At 35.1% G+C, this 18,991-nt stretch overlaps 1 long non-coding RNA gene and 1 pseudogene across 1 annotated transcript; both read left to right on the top strand.

Moving 5' to 3' along the window:
- LOC113352213 overlaps positions 1-18,991 on the top strand; it is a 50,482-nt pseudogene that overhangs the window by 1,395 nt on the left and 30,096 nt on the right.
- LOC113349437 lies at positions 95-2,094 on the top strand. The gene is made up of 3 exons (XR_003360175.1): positions 95-444; positions 544-894; positions 1,291-2,094. It is a non-coding gene; the product is annotated as an uncharacterized LOC113349437 (long non-coding RNA).

The following is an 18,991-nucleotide window of genomic DNA, read 5'->3' on the forward strand; positions in this document are numbered from 1 at the left end:
TTTTGCATTAAAAAAGTTCACAGTGTTTATCAAGTTACCTAAATCAATGACAAGTATCGTTCTCTTCTTATTGCTTTTTACCATAATGGGCATATCTAATTTTACTTGAAATCCATCGTTAGTTAAAGAATACACTGGAAAGACTGCACGTATACTCCAGTTAGTGCCAAAGAATCAGTTGTGCGAAGTTGGTCTAGACGTGGAGCAAAAACCGAGTATTGGCATTGATGTTCTTATACTTGTTTAATCCTATAGTGCCATCACTCCATAAGCATTGTCTGTATAACTAAAATATAATATCTAGTTAATCTCTGATCCTTGCAGGTCCTAGAGGAAAGCAGAGAAACTGCAACTAACCGTCTCAGAAAAACTAAAGTAATATCTAGCTAAAGAGTGTTCTCTTTTCTCTGTAAAATAACCAAATTTTCAGAAATATGGCTTCAGGTCACCAAATTCATTTAAATTTCTCCACAAATTCCTTCAATTCAAGTACAAATCTTTCGTGGGTTTCTTTTTGAATGTCCACTTTCTGTTTCTTTTCAGTTGTAATTCATCTCAAGGCTACAGCTGATGATACAATGCAATAAGGCGAAGAGACCTGAAAAGCTTACAGTAAGTCGTAGCCCCAGCAGAATCTTCCCAGTGTATTACCGAGGATGCTTTTCTCTCTCTCTTTATCTCTCTCTCACCTCTTGCAAATGCTCATTTCACTGAGAATCTCCATGGAAATGGATTGGTCACTATGAGGCAAAGTAGGCACCCTTACTGTTGAATTGACGAAGAGAAAGTGGAAAGAATAGGGAAGCTGATTCTATGAGTGAGGGTAACAGTTTGGTTGCATTTTTGGAAGAAGGGTCTGATGTTTGAACAAGGTTGATGCACTCAGTGACTCAGGTATGGTACCAACCTTGTAAAAACTTTCGGACTTGCTCAAATTTGCTATTTTTGTTTTATTGTTTGTGCTGCCAATTTCAATTGTTTAATCTCTTGCATGAAATCCTTTCACATGCTACTGTGTATATCTTGGTATTCTTGTTGACATGCCAATCTAAATTACTTACAAAAGGCCCAGTTTGTTGTAAGTTTATAAATTCTACATGTTGGGGAATAATTAGTGTCATATGATATGTATTTTAAGCAATAATTGGTGATGCTATCTCAGATGAACCACTTAAGCAAAATAAATATAATACTCAGGAGAGAGGAACGAACGTTTGGCTTATTTGTAAACCTAAGTTCGAAGACAACATGATAAACTAACCAGGGAAACTGCTTTTACTGATTTTGCAGGAAATGGTTACTGAAAAGAAATGCACCCCAAGCTTGGGAGTCCTGAGAACCTCTATTTACTGGGTTCTCAGGCAGGTTGTGGGATGTCGTTCTTTCCCTTTGTTACCTTCGGATCCATTTTGGATTGTGCATGATTGACACGTCTCCCGTGAAAGTAAAAGCACAATTGTGAGTATTACTTTATAGCTCTTATCTTGCCGATCTATTTGCAATGACGAAGGACCATGAGATTATGTTTATGCTGAATCTGGTGGACTTGGTATCGCAACGAACTATGTTGCTGAAGTTCTGGCTGCTATTAAAGCCCTTGAACGGGCTATGCAAAATGGTATGCGCAAACTCTTAATTCAATCAGATTCTACTGCTATCATTTCTATGTTCAGCTCCTGAAAGATCCTTTGATACATTCAAGCAAGATGGACTTGGATTATCAATCACATTCAGTCTCTCCATTTTAGGCATGCAAGCAGAGAAACTAACTTATCAGCAGATTTTTTTGCTAATTTTGAAGGAACTTATCTTGGTAGAGGTCAACTCAGGCAATATCATGCTTAGCCTGATGCTTTGAATCGTCATGAATGGCCATATGCTTCCTCCTGTAGGAATCATATGATTTCTTTGCTTGGTGTATTTTCTTCTGTTTCTCTTTTTTTCTTCTTTTATGCTTGGACTTTGTATTTTGGGCCTTGGCATTTTTCTTGGGTTTTCTCTAGTGGGCTTTTTAGTCCTGGCATTGTCCTGGCATTTTGGGCTAAATTGTTGGAATCTCTCGGCTGAATTGATTAATGACTAAACGATCTCCAATTCCACCAACCGGCATTCTTTTCTCCAATGTAATGTTGATCAACAATCAAAATTCAGCAAAGCAATTGAAGCTTGAATCATCAACGAACTTGTTAGTTGACCAAATGAAAATTGTTGGAGTACTAATATCACCCTCGCTCCCACAAGAATGAAAAGAAACATTCACACAAGAATAAAAACAAACCAATAATAGATATGAAACCAATTTAATTAAACAGTAAAGAACGAAGAAGAAGATGCTTCTTTGTATTCACTTAATAACCTTCAATACATCTTCATTTAGGTGTAACAAACTTGCTAACAGAAACAGACCAGTACCACTTAATCTAATAATTAAGGACAAATGAGAAGACGCATGTATGTTTCTCGATCGATTTTATTTACAAACTTCGATAGACTTTCTTACGGCTTCGGCTTCAACTATTTTCGAGTATTGTTGACGGAAAACACTAACATCATGTTTATCCTCCAAATATTGGTTGTCAACTATTTGGGAAACTGAAGTCTCTCAAAAACTTTTTTCCTACATCAGCTAAAAGATCATTCTTGGCAATAAGCTTAAGATGTGTCGTATTTCTCTTTGGCAAGTGAAATCTCATAGTTGACTGTTTGCTTATCCTCCAGGGATATCTTCCAGCCAACTGTTTCTCTTCCACCAACCTTTTTTTCCTTTTGAAATGCTTGCATGATTGCGCTGGCAAAGCATTGTTTGGAAGCAGAATCTGCGATATAAATATTTACAAATTAGTAAAATCAATAGTAAAACGATCATCAACCGACAAGAATATTATGATGTGGGCAAAATATAGATAGAAAGGAGAGGTTGAAGAATACTGAAGGAGGTGGAGCTGGAGTAGTTACCGGGGTACCACGAGGAACATCTCTGATATCAACTTTCTGTCGCATTTCACAGTGGTTAGGAACTTTGATACACATGTCATGCAACTGTAGATGTACCAAGGCAAAATCAAAATAGGTGTCATTTGTGAAAAGCGTTATAAAGAAGAGAATTATGGTTTCTACTAGAAAAGCTCCGACTCACCATTACTTTAAGGAAGAGATCGGATATTAGAGTGAATTTTTGATGGACCAAAGTGTTCACTTGAACCTTTTTTCTCTTGGCTTTTTATAGAAGACATACATATAATGATATAGTACATGGCAAGTATGTGATTCATCTACTTAAGAAATAGAGAAGGTTTTTAAACTTGTAGTTAAGTCACACAAAACAAGACGAGAAGTTGGAGTAGTTGTGGTGGGTGCAAAAATTTGCACTTGCCAAGATAAATAAAGGAGTTAAGAAGTGAAAGAAGACGGACATATAAATTTTTGTTTGGTCAATAAAGAGTTGGTATTTTGCATGCAGCTGAGTCATACGCTGATGATGACGGTGTGGCTCACTTCCTATTCCTAAAAATTAAAAGTCAAGTTCCTTAAAATCAGATCCAAAATTATACAACAATAAATTGTGCTCCAATTTGGCTCGGATACAAAAAGAGTTCGAAGAAAATAAATCAAAAAGAATTTAATCTTTATAAAAAAATAAATGTTTTTTTTTTCCGTAAAAGAGGATAACTCCTCAATCTTACACAGTTAACAAACGTCCTCTGATGAAGTCGTTTGTGTTCATGACTTGTACATTCCAATTTTGGATGTCTAAATAGTTTATAATGGCTAAGAGACTTTCACCTTTCCACTTATTTTGGATAGTGAATCTATTATAAAAAACTGACAAGTTTGCTGCCCAAATGGTATTGAATCTACTTGTTAATACAAAAAGCCAAAGCTTTAAAATTCATATCAAAGTTTGAGTTATTTCTAAAGTCTGAACTTTATTTGAATCCTCTTTCTCTACCTTCAGCATACATTCTTATCAGCAACTTGATAGTGGGTTGCGAATCACTTTGAAAAATGATATGGTAGCCACTCATTTCAACTGCTCATAGAAAAGCCGCCTTTACCCCTGCTACTTCTAATTGTTCTCTAGTGGTACAATTTCTCCAACTACCCCTAACTTCGTTAGTTCTTCCTGCAAAATCAATCATTGTTAGTCCAACTCCTGAACTAGTCATAGGTTCATGCATGGATAAAGCTATGTTTATCGTTATTGCCATGTATCCTAAATTTCCCTGGGGTTGGCAGCTAGTAACAATCAATGAGTCATCGTTTAGCGGATTATAATACAAGGTTTGCATGATATCGTATTCTTTTCTATTAACCCACATTTAACTATTAATGAATTTAAATATCTTCCTTGTTGTTACAATATTATTTTGAATTTCTTTTTGAATACACGATTACATCTTGCTTTCCAAACATACCATGTTACAATACTACAAAAAAAAAAAAATCTTCCATTCAATTACATTGTTTTCTCTATCTACTTCAATAAACCAAACATTTAAACAATCATGAAAAGTGTTGGCATTTTGCATTACATTGTCAATATGAAAATTAAGATGCATCCATACCTGTTTTGTGAAATTGCATTTCATGAATAAATGAGTAAGAGATTCATCCTCTACGTTACAGAGTTTGCAACAGACATCTATTTCTGGTATTATAGCAACAACTCTCACACTATTTAGAAGTATAGAGTGTGCTGCCTTCCAGATAAAGGTTTTGATTGAAGGAGTTATTTTCATTTCCCAAATTCTGTTTCACTGAATGTTAGATTCTCATGTACAATTAATGTTGTTATATAAAGACTTAACAGTAAAAATACCTATATTGCTTAGCATCCAGTGAGGAGTGTATGGTAAACCATTGTTAGGAATTTGTATCTTGCTTATCTTGTCTACAATAATTTTGTCGAAGCAACCTGCTAGTTTTGTCATATCCCAAGTTCTATTTGCTGTAATCAAATGGCATATTTTAGTGATACCTACTTTTCCCAATTTTAATTCTGTTCCACTACAGTACTGTTAGCGGTTGGTTTAACATCCGGGATCTAGTAGTCGTCAAATATATATATATATATATATATATATATATATATATATATATATATATATATATATATATATATATATATATATATATATATATATTTTCTCCATTTCCCAACTCTCAGAAACAATGTTTCTTTAAGTAAGCTACTCCTAATAATATACCTTTCCACATCCAACTATCACTTTGGTTTGGAACAATGTTTATAGGAAGAATATCACACAAAGGATACTACTTAGCTTTAAGACTTTTAGCCATTAGAAAATCAGGATTTTCATGCAGTCTCCATCCTATCTTAACCGGCATAGCTATATTAGAAATTTTCATGTTTAGGAAGCCTAAACCTCCTTCCTCCAAACATTTGCACATATTATCCCAACCTATAAGATAAATACATTTTTTACCTTTATCATTCAATCCATTTTCATCTCTACCGCACCAATAGTTTCTTTGCAACTTAGTTATGTCATTACAAATCTTAACAGGTTTTCTAAAACAATTCATTTGGTAAACACAAATAGAAGAAGAAACATTTCTTATCATTACACCTCTACCAACAGGATTTAGAAGCGTACCTTTCCGTCTTATCAATCTGTTTTTCATTTTTTCCACTAGGGGTTCAACATATTTTATTTTTGAAGTGTAAGTTAAAAATGCGGGGGGTCTAACAACCACACCCAACAATTCGTTTGGCAATATGAGAGGACTTACTCCAATATACTTTCTAGAGAATCAACTAGACAGTCAGACTCAATCTAGAATAAAGTATATTAAAGAGTTTAATATCTCTAACTCTTAATTCAATCCGCAATCAGCAAATAGAAATCTGTGAGCCAGATTGAATAAGAGGAGTAACTTGAATGGTACCAAAGACCAATGTTCAAGTGTCAATCAATGTAAATCAACAACCCAAGGTTGGATATTCTATTGATTGACCTTAACGCACAACCTGTGATATTTCAATTATATAACAAAATATAATGCAGAAAGAAATAACACAGACACCAAAATTTTGTTAACAAGGAAACTGCAAATGCAGAAAAACTCTGGGACCTAGTCCAGTTTGAACACCACACTATTAAACCGCTACAGACACAAGCCTACTACCAATTAACTTCGGACTGGATTGTAGTTGAACACTAATCAATCTCACACAGATTCAAGGTACAGTTGCGCTCCTTCCGTCTCTGATCCCAGCAGGATACTACGCACTTGATTCCCTTAGTTGATCTCACCCACAACCAAGAGTTGCTACGACCCAAAGTCAAAGACTTGATAGACAAATCCGTCTCACACAGAAAAAGTCTATAGGATTGAATAAATCTGTCTCCCACAGATATACCCAAGAGTTTTTGTTCTGTCTTTTGATAAATCAAGGTGAACAGGAACCAATTGATAACCCGGACTTATATTCCCGAAGAACAACCTAGAATTATCGATCACCTCACAATAAACTTAATCGAATAGAGAAACAAGTTATTGTGGAATCACAAACGACGAGACGAAGTTTGTTTGTGATTACTTTTCTATCTTTCCTATCGGAGATATAAAATCTCAAGCCAATTATTTCAATTGAACTCAACACGATAGAAACGACAAGATCAGATCACGCAACTACAAAGATAATAGTTGGGTTTGGCTTCACAATCCCAATGAAGTCTTCAAGTGGTTAACCTACAGGGTCTCGAGAAGAATACTAAGGTTAAAGGAGAATCGACTCTAGTTATGCAACTAGTAATACCTAGGAGGTGTGGCGATTAGGTTTCCCAGTTGCTAGAGTTCTCCTTTATATAATTTTCAAATCAGGGTTTGCAATCCAACTTGGTAACAAAGCATTCAATATTCACCATTAGATGAAGAACCTGATTCAACCAAGCTAATATCTTTCAACCGTTAGATCGAACTTCGCTTGTTACACACAAATGAAATGTACCCTCATTTAGGTTTATGTAACCGTACCTAAACGTGTACACTAGGTTGGTTCAAAATTTTTTAACCGAGGTTAGCCATATGATTACTCTCATATCAACCTTATTCATCTTAACCATAACTAGTTCAAATGACTCAAATGAAACTAGTTAAAGAGTTGTTCAATTGTATAGAAAACACAATCGAAATCAAATCGGTTTGATTCACTTGAATCAATCATGAACATTATAGCCACGGTTTGCAAAGATTGCATTCCTTATGATTTAAATGTTTAAGCCCATGAACTGACCGATTTGACAAAGTAACCAGCTTAAGTATGCGTACGGGTATGCTTACCTAAGCAACGGGATTTTGAGTTTGTTAAGTTTCCAAACTCAGCAGAAATTTTCGGTTCGAAAACTTCCGCGTACACATACTTAAGGTGATTAGTTAAGAGTTTGTCAAAAACCAAACTCAGCAGAAATTCTCGGTTCGAGTACTTCCGCCAGTATGCGTACGGGTATGCATACTTAACCTGTCTCCTTCACCAAATTCGTATACACACATATGCATACACTTGGCTCCCGGTTTATGGATTTATACACTAATGTGCGAACACACTATATATGCTTATATCCCAACATGGTTACATTCTCAACTCTTTATTTCAATCATTGAAATATTCTTCTATAATGGCAATAGCCGTTTTCACACACTATTAGCATCAAAACAATTTTCAAGATATTGAAATAATCATTATCGAAGCATTCCAAGCCTACATCAAATGATTGTATCACATAAACCATGTAAGATATTACTCGACAATTTTCTCATGATATAAGATGAACTTGGTCGAAGCGAAAGCTTACCAACACATATTTCGAGAAATATTTAAGCGAGATATACTCAGCTAGAAATCTCAAATGTGTATAGAGAAAACTATAACTTAACACGACTTATGTCTCAATATAGGAGATAATAGAAATAGACTTTCCAAGTGATAGATGAGTTCAAGTCTCCACATACCTTTTTCAAAAGAAATTCCACAAGCTCCCCTTAGTAGTTCTTCGTCTTCAAATGATGAACTATGTGAAACCTAAGCTCAACTACACTATCTATGTCCTAGTCCGAGACATCTATAAATAGGCTAGAAATCAAGACTTATAGTTTTGATCACTAACATTGACAAACATGCTTGAGATAGAACGCATACGAGTTTGACCGAGCAATGCTCTAACAATCTCCCCCTTTGTCAATTTTAGTGACAAAACTATCAATACATATCGATTACAAAATAGATAAAAATTGTAGCTTCTCATCCACATGCTTGATCTCCTCGGCATCTTCAACGCGACTCGAAATCTTCGTCACTTCCAAGTACTCCATGATCCTAAAGGTTGTAAGTTCAGCATCACAGTTGTTGAAGATCCGTAGCTAACAACGAGAAAACAAAATGCTCTCAATCATTGTTATACAGTGTCATAGTATTATTACACAGGATCAAAGTCCAATTGTATCATAACTTTGACAACAATACTATGGTTATATTCATCACTCCCCCTTAGTCAATACTACATCTCAACATGAAAACCACTCCCCCTTACATAATGATTCGTAAACCATATGTATTTGTAGTATCACACTACACATTAATTCTCCTCCTTTTTGCCAATATAAATTGACAAAGGTACGAAAACTAGTGGGATCCTCATGAAATTTTCACGGAGATACTTCATGACTAAAAGAGAATACCATACCAACTTATTTAGATGCCATGATAAAGCCGAAGCTAAATGCATTCATCAAGGAGTTAATAAAGATACAAGATAACCCCTAATGTTCCACAGCCGCACTCCCCACAAAGATTTGGCAATTAAGCACAAGTTCAAAATGAACTCTCCCCCATAAAATGTCATCCACGAAGGAACAACAAAGGCGACCTTCCTTTTACAAGAAAAGAAGGATTTCTTTTGGATAACTCAAATCACATGAAAACATGAATTTGTATCCAAAATATTCAATTGAAATAACCACAAGAGAACCCATGGTTAGTTCAATCGAAATAAAGTACAACCAAATTAATCACAAGAAAACCCACGATTAATTTAATTGGAATACACAACCAAATTAACCACAAAAAAAGTGATCAATTCAATTGGTCATGTTCAACATAAGAGAACTTACGGAGCTACAACTAAGTTGTCGGTTGTCCTCAAACATAAGAAACCTTACGGAACAACACAGTATATGCACAAAATGTGGATCAGAGATCGACCAATACTACATAATAAACAAGGATTCATCCTATTTTCCATCACTATTTGCACAATGACATACAATAGACTTAATCCTTGTAAACAAATTTTTTATCCTTTGTTCCATCAAAAACAATGACATAAAAGGCTTTAACTTTTGTAACGTACAAATTTCATTCTATCTTCCATCAATACTTTCATACCCACATAATAGAGATAACTTTTGAACAAGTATGGGATAGTCACAGGTTCACGGACGTAAACAACATATCCCATAACAATTTGCAATATATCAAATCATAAAGATTAAAATTGCAAAAATTATCTTCCAAAAAACTTAGAATTTAAATAAATAAATCTAAAACATTAAGATGAAAACCGTTGGACATAGCTATGTGTACTCACAATAATGGCTATTCCAAACCCTAGTTATTCTTCTAAAAATACGAAAAATAAATTCTTTAAAAGAAGATTTACTAGACATAATCAAAGAACAACTCTAAGAACAAGGAGCAATCACAAGCGACACTTAGAGTTCTTGTATGGAAGCTTCACTGGTTCCAAGGCCTTCAAGCTTCTGATTAACTGTATCAACTACATCTTCGGAGAAGATACCTTCATTGAGAAGATCCTTAACTTGTGATTTCATGAAAACAAGATCAGAATACATCTTTTTCAACTCAGTTCGTAACAAGTTAAGATCCTTTACAGAGTTCTCGAGCTTCAGTTGAGTCTTCCCAAGATCAGTGAGAAAACCATGAACTACTTCAGCAGAGACCATCTCAGCATTTTTTCGATCTTGATGAGAAAACGCATAATATCATGAGGCACAGGATTCGAGTTCGTCAGGATAAACAAGGGTTCTTTTCTTCTTCAACAAAAACTCCAAATAAACCGAATCATCAATTGAATTGGCTGGTAAATCCTACGAACTTGGAGCAGATTTCATCCTTAAGAGAGCATAACAAAAGTATGCATACTCGGAAAAAGGTTCGGTATATATATAGGTTTCACACGAAACATAATTTAGGGTTTCCAAGAATGGTCTGTCCCTATGTGAAGAGAGGTACACACACGAGCCAAGACTTACCCTTATACCAAATGGTTGGGAAGAAGAAAATATTTGCAAGGTGTGAGAGTAAAACTCAGCTCTTTTAAAGAAATTCTCACAAGAGAAAAATTTAGAGCTAGCAATTTGACATCCCCTCCTCCCTTTTTAAAAAGAAAAAAACAAAACGAAACAACAAAAATACTCAAGCAACAAAAATTTGTAAGTGATAAATCATCTAGGAACGATAAGAGGATAGGCATAACTAAAGAATCAAAAACTTATATTTTTTGTCCTTAAGTATACCTGAACAATTTCTCACTCTGTCAGGATTTTTATTACAGTGAGGTTTCAACCTTGTGATTAATTAGCACAAGTATGATCCTTGAGCTCATTAAATGAAAGTCATTTCCGGTTAATCCTGTTCTTCCTGATCTTTGGAGGAAAACCATTATGATATGAAAAGTTATCATAAAATTTACTATCATCAAAATATGACACATAGTTTTGATTCTTACCTGAAGAATTTAGAGAGGGACTTGTCAGCCTGTTGATGATATCTTTATATCCTTCAATTATCCTTTTTAGGTTGGGTTCCATTATTCCATTGCATCCTTCTTCTGGTACCTTTTTCACACCATGAACAACATAATCTCCCTTCCTAATTGAAGAATATCCATGAGTTTTTCTTCGTTGAAGTGGTTTGGGAAGACTGTTATGTGTTTGTATATTTGAGGAACACCTTGAACTGACCTTCCTGGTGGAGTACACATGGTGAGTACTAAAACCAATTGGTTTAGACATAAGAATGTCAGTTACACCTTTGAGAATTGAATCTAAGGTGTGTTGAAGACAAATAATAGAAATGTTATTCAACCCAGAATTCCTCTTTTGTTCACAAATACCTTTTGAATCACAAAAGAGACACACTTTCTGATCACCTGAGTGATTAGACAGAACAGTCTTAACACCATCGTTGGGAGAATTCTTCCTTCCGTGTGATGTGGATATTCATTGATTAGAGGAAGACACATGCACATCTTTTTCAACAGAAAGGTTTTTTGGATTTGCTTCTGGAACCGACTTTTCAGTTAAATCAGAAGAAATTGGTACGGTGGACTCTTTTGAACACTCTTGAACGGAGAGTTTACTTAAGAGATGTTCAATTTTCAAAGCATCCTTTTTCAGGATTTCCTCTTGAAGGATTTTCAAACGAGATTCACGTTCGATTCCCATACCAACTAGTACATTGACTTTGTGTTTCAAACGATTGACATTATCAGCCTGGATCCTAAAAAGTTTTAGAATTGTTGAACTCTCTTTGGCTGCACTCCTTTCAACCTCAGACTCGGACTCGTCAGTAAGGTAATCAAAGAAACACTTGTCAACGTACGTCTGTTTCATTGGAACACTAGGTTCATCTATATTCGAGATTGAAAAATATTTCTCTTTAATAGACTTTATAGAAACAAAACTTTTATTTCTGGCAATGCGTTTATCAGCTGCAAACACAGACTTGTAAGGTCTTTAATGTGTTTGCCTGCTCTGATACCAATTGAAATTGCGGGGGTCTAACAACTACACCCAATAATTCGTTTGGAAATCTGAGATGACTTACTCCAATACACTTTCTAGAGTATCAACTAGACAATCAGACTCAATCTAGAGTAAAATATATCAAAGAGTTTAATATCTCTAACTTTTAATTCAATCCGCAATCAGCAAATAGAAATCTGCGAGCCTGATTGAATAAGAGGAGTAACTTGAACGGTACTAAAGACCAATGTTCAAGTGTCAATCAATGTAAATCAACAACCCAAGGTTGTATATTCTAATTGATTGATCTTAACGCACAACCTGTAATATTTCAATTATATAACAAACTATAATGCGGAAAAGAAATAACACAGACACCATCGTTTTGTTAACGAGGAAACCGCAAATGCAGAAAAACACCGGGACCTAGTCCTGTTTGTACACCACACTGTGTTAAGCCGCTACAGACACTAGCCTACTACCAATTAACTTCGGACTAGACTGTAGTTGAACCCTAATCAATCTCACACTGACTCAAGGTACAGTTGCGTTCCTTACATCTCTGATCCCAGCAGGATACTACGCACTTGATTCCCTTAGATGATCTTACCCACAACCAAGAGTTTCTACGACCCAAAATTGAAGACTTGATAGACAAATCTGTCTCACACAAAAAAAGTCTATAGGATTGAATAAATCTGTCTCCCAAAGAAATACCCAAGAGTTTTTGTGTTGTCTTTTGATAAATCAAGGTGAACAGGAACCAATTGATAACCCAGACTTATATTCCCGAAGAACAACCTAGAATTATCAATCACCTCAAAATAAACTTAATCGACTAGCGAAACAAGTTATTATGGAATCACAAACGATGAGACGAAGTTTGTTTGTGATTACTTTTCTATCTTGCCTATCGGAGATATAAAATCTCGAACCAATTATTTCAATTGCACTCAACACGATAGAAACGACAAGATCAGATCACACAACTACAAAGATAATAGTTGGGTCTAGCTTCACAATCCCAATGAAGTCTTCAAGTCGTTAACCAATAGGGTCTCGAGAAGAAACCTAAGGTTAAAAGAGAATAGACTCTAGTTATGCAACTAGTAACACACAAGAGGTGTGGGGATTAGGTTTCCCAGTTGCTAGAGTTCTCCTTTATATAGTTTTCAAATCAGGGTTTGAAATCCAAGTTACCTTGGTAACAAAGCATTCAATATTCACCGTTAGATGAAAAACCTGATTCAACCAAGCTAATATCTTTCAACAGTTATATCGAACTTAGCTTGATACACACAAATGAAGTGTACCCTCATTTAAGTTTATGTAACCGGACCTAAACGTGTACACAAGTTTGGTTCACGAATAGTTAACCGAGGTTATCCATATGATTACTCTCATATCAACCTTATTCATCTTAACCATAACTAGTTCAAATGGCTCAAATGAAACTAGTTGAAGAGTTGTTCAATTGTATAGAAAACACAATCGAAATCATGAACATTATAGCCACGGTTTGAAAAGATTGCATTCCTTATGATTTAAATGTTTAAGTCCATGAACTGACCGAGTTGACAAAGTAACCGGCTTAAGTATGCGTACGGGTATGCGTACCTAAGCAACGAGATTTTGAGTTTGTTAAGTTTCCAAACTAAGGTGACTAGTTAAGAGTTTGTCAAAAACCAAACTCAACAGAAATTCTCGGTTCGAGTACTTCCGCCAGTATGCGTACGGGTACGCATACTTAGCCTGTCTCCTTCACCAAATTCGTATACACACATATGCATACACTTGACTTCCGGTTTATGGATTTATAAACTAATGTGCGAACACACTATAGATGCTTATATCCAAACATGGTTACATTCTTAACTCTTTATTTCAATCATTTAAGCATTCTTCTATAATGACAATACCCGTTTTCACACACTATTAGCATCAAAGCAATTTTCAAGATATTGAAACAATCATTATCGAAACATTCCAAGCCTACATCAAATGATTGTATCACATAAACCATGTAAGATGTTACTCGGCAATTTTCTCATGATATAAGATGAACTTGGTCGAAGGGAAAGGTTACCACCACATATTTCGAGAAATATGTAAACGAGATATACTCAGCTCGAAATCTCAAATGTGTATAGAGAAAACTATATCTTAACATGACTTATGTCTCAATATAAGAGATAACAGAAATAGACTTTCCAAGTGATAGATGAGTTCAAGTCTCCACATACCTTTTGTCGAAGAAGTTCCACAAGCTCCCCTTAGTATTTCTTCGTCTTCAAATGATGAAATCTGTGAAATATAAGCTCAACTACACTATCTATGTCTTAGTCCGAGACATCTATAAATAGGTTAGAAATCAAGACTTATAGTTTTGGTCACTAACATTGACAAACATGCTTGAGATAGCAACGCATGTGAGCTCGAACGAGTAATTCTCTAACATAAGTAAATAAAGGTGATCCTAGGTATTTATCATTTATAGGTATTTCAGTTGGGATATTCTCGGGATATTCCATGCTTCATTTGGCTGGTTTGCGTATGGATGAACGAGTTTAATCTCTTCTAGAATGAGAACTTATTGAGTTTGGCGTGTGTTAAGCCAGAGCAGATGTGTGGAGGAGATAATAATGGAAATAAATCCCGTATCTTACATGAGAATATTGTTGATTGATTTCAGGGATTTGATGGTGCTGTTGGATATAAATAGGGTCTCTGGATGTCATAAGAGGAATATGGAGAGTTAGGGGAGAAAAATAGAGCGAGAAATCAAGTGCAGTGAGCTTGTTCTTCATCGGCAGAGAAGAGAGGAAGAAGACGCACAGAGAAAACTTGTAGTCTGTCGTTGTTTTAACTGTCATCTATTCATCTCTACGACTGTTGTTCTGCAGCAGTTGTGCGTTATCGTTTCTTTGTAACATCGCTGCATTTATAATAGGAGGTTCTATAACGCCTATTCACCGTTGCAATTCTCTGTTTTATTATTTTTCATCCTTGTAAGCACCTTTTTGAGCAATGAAATCATACTTTGAGTGTGTTTCCAATATGATGAGCTAGATCCCATCACCGGGACAAGGGAGGAGGATGTTTTTCGTTCATGTGGTAATTAAAATAATTCTTTTATAACTATTTGCATAGAATTTAATTTTTTTATGACTTTTATTAATTATTTGTTATTTTGTTTGATGTCGCATGCTTAGTTTTAATTACTTTTGATGCGTCATGCTCACAACTTACAACTAATGTTTTATGAAATCTACTTTGACAAAGAATAGAGTTATTATTTCTTTTGTTTTGAGCTATAACTGTCTCGGATTAATTTATGAACCCATGAACATGAAAAACAACAAAATCTCGAGTTCCAGTAAATTCTTCATCCCGTGACCATATTTTGTAAATATCCTCTTTATTTTTATTATTTTAGTTTATTAATTCTTAAAATCAATCTCATCAAGTCCGAATGAACGACAACCTATTTACCACTATCTAAAATATCGATCAATTTTTGGCGCCGCTGCCCGGGGACTTGTTTATAGATTTGTCTTTAGGTTTTATTTTTATTCTTATTATTTTTGTTCCTTTTTACACGTTTTGGTATTTTCTGTTTGCTTTCAGATTTGGTGCGGAGCTTATGAAAAAGAGAAAGTGTTGAAAAGTAAAGCGAAGCCAAAGAAGGAAAGAAAAGGGAGATCCAAAGGAGTAAAGAAGAATATTTTTGTATATAGTTAATTTATTTTCTTAGATTTTCTATTTTTAGAAACTGTAATTAGGGTTATATTTTTGGAAATTTTTTGGACTTTGGACATTATTATTTTTAAAACCCTAAGGAAGGGTTAATTTAAATAAAAATACTGCAGGGAAGGACGACAATTACGATACTGTCTCGGCCCCTCAGGTTCATACACTGACATAGGAGTCGGTGACCTGAGTCGAATTCAACGGTTCATCGTCCGTCTGGTACGGTAGGTAAGACTCAATCCACCCACGAATCCCCTATCGGTGGGTTTTATTTTGTGTTGAGAATGTCAAACTGGTATTATAATAGCTAATACTACGAATATCCGACTGAGCAACATGGCCATTATTCCTATGATGACCATAGTGTGAATAATGGTTGGGAATGCCATACTTTTGAAGGATATGGGGCATTACCATGGTGAGCCAAATTACTATCCACATGCATACCGGTCATACGTGCAAGATTCTTATACTTCTCCTCAACTGGAGTCGACACGTAGGATACTTGAGTCAACACGTAAGTTACTTAAGTCGACATATGAGTCAACTGAGACAAATGACGTAGTTATGGATGAAATAATCGTAACCAAGAGTGAACCTTCTATACATGATACCATCAGGAAGTCTTGTGAGTCGATTCAAAAGCGTTTGTTAGAGGCGCAGAATGCTCGATATAGTGTTTCCAATAGTACCCTTGAAAATGAGGACAATTTTTATAATCAAGATGACGAGGTTAGAATTGCTAACATTACTTGTTTAAATGAGGTTCGATCATTTTCATGTTATTATAATGATGATCATGATGTGGATAGTGTTGATGAAGAATCTGAAGTTTTTAGGCATAGTGATCAGGAATTTGTTACTCCAATTGAGCTTTATAATGATAATACTATTTCTGGTTCAAATCCAAATAATTTTAATAATTATTCATCTATTCAAAAGGACGAGGAGTTGACCATAAATACCCCCGTTTTAGACGATGTAGTATTTCCTTTTTACGAAGCCAATGATGGTTTAGAGGAACGGGTTTATTTTGGGTCTAGCGATTTAGAAACAATAGTCTTAGACAAAGAAAATGAACTCGTAGAGATGAGTGAGGATGAACCTGACTTAGATGAATCAACTGACCATTTTCAGGAATCTGGTGACCTTGAAATTAGGGAAATTATGACTAGTCTTTCTAGAGATACTGAAAACTCTAAGTTTGGGGTTGATTATCATTCTCCATGTGCTTTAAATCTTACAAAGGTCCCTCACTGGGACTTGACATATATGCCTCAACCAGTTTACCAGATTATGTTCATACACTTTTTCCTGAACCTAGTTGTATCCATAAGAAAGTTCAGTTGTTAGAAACTCATCCTCTGGTTGATGTGGTTAACCCAGGCTATGATACCAAGATTGTCTTTGTTTTCCCACCAAAAACCTTTCTTCAAATTGTGGGAACATATGAGTTTCAGATGTGTCAGTTATTAAGTTTTGAGACTAAACCTAATTACTTTAGAAAATTAGGGTCGACACATTTGCTTAAGAATGACCACCACTGTGGTCAACTGTGTGAGTCAAATATGTTTGACTTAGAGGATCCCCAATTATTCAGGTTATTGTTATGTGCTTCTAAGCTCTTAGTTGAGTATTTCCAAACTATACAACTTGATCTTCAGGATCCTGCCTTTGAGGAAATCCAACCCATGAAAATATTTTATCTAGACCCAGTTATAGAATCTACATGAGCCACATATAAATGTAGTTGTCTTAAACAGGAAACTAGACAAGGGTGTGCTTTATTTGTTAATTTTCTTGGCATGTTGAAGATTCCTTTTACTTGTGATAGCCCTATTTGGTTTTGGTGATCCGCAGTTATTCCGGCTATTACTTTATGATTCTATAAGGTGACTAATCCTTTCTCAGTCTGGCTGAAGACTTTAAACTTAGCACTGCTTGGGAGGTAGCCCATGCTCATGCAACACGGTAATATATTTTCTTACTCTTTTCTTCAAGTGGTAACAGTTTATCCTTGTTCATGCTTTTAATTTCATCTTTAGAAAATTGAGGACAATGTTAGATTTAAGTTTGGGGGTATGGGAGAAACTTTTTAGTTGCAGTATAAATAAATAAACTCCAGAGCCTAGAAATATATGCCTATTAAGGATAGCACTAACCAATCTAAATGGATGGAAGCATCTTGGTTGTAGGAGTTGAGGAACCAATTTGATTAGATGGAAACATATAAAGAGTCTATTCATAAAAGCACAAATCTCAGGTGTTAGAAATGACATGGTAGTTTCACCGTATCTCAGAATCATCTTATTACTTTTGTTTTTGTTTTTGCAAAAAATTTATGTTGATGTCTCCTGGGTTGAAATAAAGTGATTGAGTTACTTTGAACAAAAATAAAATAAAATAAAAAAATTGAGACCAGACCATCATACCAACCGGAATAAATTCAATAAAGTCGACCACTGGTATATGCCAGTTGTGTTTGTTAGATCATTGCTCGGTTGAACCCACCAATCGTTGATCTGTCAAGTTTGGTTGTCATATTTTAGTGAATCAAAACTCATGTTAAGAGTCGCTTGATTACGTACTAGAGTCAACTTCGTATAGGTTAGATTGAAAGTATTAGGATATGAGACATTACAAGTATTGCGAAGTCTTAAAGATGTGAAGAAGAAAGGAGCTACAACGACAACAATGATCCTTCCACTTGAGGTTAGTGATATTTGACTTGAACTGTTTCATTCCCTAACGTATCTTTCAAGTCGTGCATGTTGAAAACAAAACTGCGAAGCATATTTGAACTCTAGATAGACATAGTATTGAGGAATACAATACGAGGTTTATTTCTTAACCATTAAACTTTGTATATAGGACATCGCCATAATCATTTGAATGCTATTGTGATTATGTATGGGTATGAGGTGAGGATTTCATCCTAGGGAACAATGTTTACATGTGTTCTAAGGAAGTAAGTTCATAAACTTGTTTGTGAACCGAAAAGGAAATTTCCAGGTGTTATTGGTTTTGTTATTCATTGCATATCTTATGAAAAACCAATATGTGTGATTGAGTATAACTTCTCACAACTTGTTTGTGTTCTTTGTAGTTGTAGGAAATCCTACACTACACCCCTCATAAGATTTCATTAACATTCAACTCATTTTAGATTAACAATGTTAATTTTTATTGATCAATCTTTGAAAAATCTTACAAGAAAAGATAAAGGAAACAAGAATAACCACTGCTCTAGATATTCTCTCTCCTATTTACTTGCTTCTCATTCAGAAAAAGATCTCTCCTTTTCCTTTACAACTAAGCGGCTATTTATAGGGAATTACATAGTGGATGACAGCTAATCTGTCCTTTAGTTTCGGATATGGCTTGCGACATTCTCGCATCCTTACAAATGTTAATTTCGCAAACTCTCTAATTTTCGCAGGACCGTCACATT

This window comes from Papaver somniferum, chromosome 2, assembly GCF_003573695.1.
Source record: "Papaver somniferum cultivar HN1 chromosome 2, ASM357369v1, whole genome shotgun sequence".
NCBI lineage: Eukaryota > Viridiplantae > Streptophyta > Magnoliopsida > Ranunculales > Papaveraceae > Papaver > Papaver somniferum.